The following is a 4,508-nucleotide window of genomic DNA, read 5'->3' as shown; positions in this document are numbered from 1 at the left end:
GGAAGAATCAACATTGATAAAATGTCCATCCTACCAAAGGCAATCCACAGATTCAATGCCATACCCCATTAAGTTACCAACATCATTTTTCTCAGACCTGGAAATGACAATAAAGAAATTCACATGGAAATATAAATGACCACAAATAGCAAAAACAATCCTTAGCAAAAGAAACAATGCAAGAGGTATCACACATCCAGACTTCAAATTTTACTATAAGGCTACAGTAATCAAAAGATCCTGGTATTGGTACAAGAACAGGCATATAGACCAATGGAATAGGATAGTGATTCTGGAAGCAAAGTTTCAATTTTGCAACCATCCCATCTTTGACAAAGCCTCCATCAACAACCACTGGGGAGAGGAGAACCTATTCAGTAAATGGTGCTGGGAAAACTGACCATCCATATGTCGAAGATTGAAATAGGTCCCCTACCTATCACGATAAACAAAAATTAACTCTAAATGGATCAAAGACCTAAACATAAAACCTCGAACTGTAAGAATTTTAGAAAGCGCTGGAGACATCCTTATGAAAATTGAAACTGGCAACCAATTCCTGATCAGATCCCTAAGTGCCCATACCTTAATAAATAAGATAAACAAGCGGGACCTCATAAAACTAGTGAGTGCCTGCAAAGCAAAAGAAATCATCAAGAGAGCAGGAAGACAGACCACAGAGTGGGAAAAATATTTGCCAAATGTATATCTGACAAAGGCCTAAAGTCTAGGATCTACAAGGAACTCAAACACGCTAAAAGAAAAACACAAACAGTCCCATTTTAAAAAGTGGGCAAAAGACATGAAAAGACACTTCTCAAAAGAATATATAGGGAAAGCCAACAGACACATGAAAAAGTGCTCAACCTCACTCATCATCAGAAAAACGCAAATCAAAACCACACTGAGATAACACCTAACCCCAGTGGAATGGCCATCATTAATAAAACAAACAACAACAGATGCTGGTGAGGATTTGGAGAAAAGGGAACATTTCTACACTGCTGGTGGGAATGCAAACTAGTGCAACCTCTTTGGAAGACATTGTGGTGATTTCTGAAAGAACTAGAATTTGACCTTCCATATGACCCAGCAATTCCCCTATGGGAAATATACCCTGAGGAACTCAAATCATTCTACAAAAAAGATACCTGCACATGTAGGTTTTTTGCAGCTCTATTCACAATAGCAAAAACATGGAACCATCCATGCTGCCCATCAAACCATGACTGGATTTTTAAAATGTGGTACATATACACAATGGAATATTACACAGCCATAAAAAAGGACAAACATATGGACTCTGCAGCAACTCGGATGGATTTAGAGTCGATCATACTCGCTGATCTAACAGAAACAAAGAACAGAGTACCATATGTTCTCACTCATAAGTGGACCTTGAACAATTATAATACTATAAGAAAGGGATTGGCAGTGGTGGGAAACTGTCAGGTGAGGGAGAGTGGGATTGGCAGTTGAGGGAAGCTGCTGGGTAAGGAGGGGCACACTTCATCAACAAGGGTACTTGCATAATCAACGTTACTAACCCTGAATTGTGCCTCACATTTTTATAATAATAATAATAAAAAGAGAACTTAATCTCAAACCAGGTGAAGTGGGGAATCAAAGAGAGGTCTAAACTTTACCTGTACCATGATCAGTTATATATCTAATCCTGAATTATACCCCACATCTTTAAAATTAAAAAATTAAAAAATAAAGTGTGATACATCCAGCTTTGTTCCTTTTGCAGATGACTGTTTTGGATATTCATGGGCTTTTTGTTTGCTTGTTTGGTTGGTTGGTTGTTTTTGCTTTCGATTTTTGCTTTCATATGAATTTCTTCATTGTCATTTCCAGATCTGAGAAAAATTATGTTGGTAGTTTTATGGGTATTCCATTGAATCTGTAGATTGCCTTGAACAGGATGAACATCTTGACAATACTGATTCTTCAAATCCATAAGCATGGAATGTTTTTCCATTTGTTTGTGTCATCCTTGATTTCTTTGAGCAGCATTTTATAGTTCTCATTGTAAAGATCTTTTGCTTCCCTGGTTAGGTGGATGCCAAGGTATTTCATTCTTTTGTGGCAATTGTGCTTTTTATTTTATCTTCTCTGCCTGCTTGTTGCTGGAGGTGTAGAAATGCAACTATCTCTTGCACACTGATTACACATCCCAAGACTTTAAGTCAATTATAAGTGTGAGGAAGCTTTTGACAATCTCCCAAGGGTTTCTAACTTATAGAATTATATCATTTACAAAGAGCAATAGCTTAACTTACTCTTTTCTTATTTGGATATCCCTCATTTCTTTCTCTTGCCTGATTGCTCTAACTCAGATTTTCAGCACTATGTTGAACAGGAGGGGTGAAAGTGGGCATCCTTTGTCTTTTCCTCATTCTTAGGGGTAATGTTTCCAACTTCTGCCCATTGGGCAAAATGTTGGCTGTAGGGTTAACATAGATGGCTCTGACTGTTTTGAGGACTGTTCCTTCTATGCCTAGGTGTTAAATGATTTGTATCAAGAAGGGATGCTGGATTTTGTTGAACATTTTTTCCGGTCTAATGATATAATCATGTACTTCTTGGTTTTCCAGTTATTGGTGTGGATTCCATTTATGGTTCTATGAGTGTGGAATCAACCCTGCTTCCCAGGAATGAAGACTGCCTGGTCAAGATGAATGATCCTTGAAATGTATTGTTGGATGCAATTTTTTAGATTCTTGTTTATAATTTTTCCATCTATATTCATCAAAAATTTTGGCCTGTAATTATCTTTTCTTGTTGGTTCTTTATCAGGTTTGTGTATCACTATGATGTTGGCCCCTTAAAATGAGCTGGGAAGAATTCTATCTTTCTTGGTTGCCTGGAATACTTTTAAAAAGATTGGTATTAGCTCCTCTTTGCATATCTTGTAGAAATTATCTGGGAAGTCATCTGGTCTGGGGCTTTTTTTCTTTTGCTGGCGAGATTTCCTGGATTGTTAATGATATGTTTAGAGTTTCAATTTATTATTGTTTTAACTTTGGGAGGTTGTGTGGTGTCAGAAAGTGCTGCATTTTCTTTTTCTCCTTTTTTTCTTCTTTTTTCAAATTTTTTTAATTTAAAGATGTGGGGTAAAATTCAGGGTTCAGTATACAAATGTTCATTATGAAGGTACCCTTGTTGATGAGGTGTGCTCCCCTGACACAATTCCACTGCTGCCAATACCAACTACCACACTGGCAATTTCCCATTACTGGCAATCCTTTTCTTATAGTATTACAATAATTGTTCAAGGTCCACTTATGAGTACGAATATGTGATATTCTATTCTTTGTTTCTGTGATAGATCACTCAGTATTATAGAATCGAAGTCCATCCAAGTTGCTGTGAACTTCATAATTTTGTCCTTCTTTATGGCTGCATAATAGTCTATTGTGTAAATGTACCACATTATTTTTATCCAGTCCTCTATCAATGGACAGCTCGGTTGGTTCCATGTTTTTGCTATTGTGAACAATGGTGCAATAAAAATTTTTGTGTAGATTATCTTTTTCACAGAGTGATTTGAGTTCCTTCTGGCATATTCCTAGTGAGAGGATTGTGGAATCATATGGACAGTAAATTTTTAGACCTTTTAGAATTTGCCAAGCTGTTTTCCACAGAGGTTGTACTAGTTTACACTCCCACCAACAGTGTAGAAGTGTTCCCTTTTCCTGCATCCTCTCCAACATCTGTCATTTGTTGAGTTATTTATGATGGCCATCCTGGCTGGAGTTAGGTGGTATCTCAGTGTGATTTTTAACTTGCATTTCTTTGATGACTAGTGAGGTTGAGCATGTTTTCATGTATCTGTTGACTGCTCATATGTCTCTTTTGAAGTGTCTATTCATATTTTTTGCTCACTTTGTAATGGGGCTGCTTGTTTTTTTTTTTTTTCTTTTTGGCACATTTGAATTCCTTGTAGACCCTAGATGTTAGATCTTTGTCAGATATACCATGGCAAATATTTTTTTCCCAGTCTTTGGTCTGTCTCCCTGCTCGCTTGATGGGTTATTTCACTTTGTAGAAGCTTGTCAGTTTGAAGAAGTCCCACTTGTGTTCTTTATCTTTTAGGGCATGGGCACTTGGGGTTTTGATCAAGAATTGGTTGCCAGTTCCAATTTTCATAAGGATGTCTCCTGCATTTTCTAAGGTTCTTGTAGTTTGAGGTTTTATGTTAGGTCTTTGATCCTTTTAGAGTTGACTTTTGTTTATGGTGATAGGTAGGAATATTGTTTTAATCTTCTGCATGTGGTCAGTCAGTTTTCCCAGCACCATTTACTAAATAGACTCTCCCGTCCCCAGTAGTGAATGGTAGAGGCTTTGTCAAAGAAGACTTGCTCGAGAAATTGAGGCTTTGCTTCTGGAATCTCCATCCTGTTCCATTGGTCTCTATGCCTATTCTTGCACCAATACCAGGTTGTTTTGATTATTGTAGCTTTATAATAAAGTTTAAAGTCTGGGAGTGTGCTACCTCCTGC

This window comes from Carlito syrichta, unplaced genomic scaffold (assembly GCF_000164805.1).
Source record: "Carlito syrichta isolate Samal-C Ts95f unplaced genomic scaffold, Tarsius_syrichta-2.0.1 Scaffold308178, whole genome shotgun sequence".
Lineage (NCBI taxonomy): Eukaryota > Metazoa > Chordata > Mammalia > Primates > Tarsiidae > Carlito > Carlito syrichta.
This window is presented reverse-complemented; position numbering follows the sequence as displayed.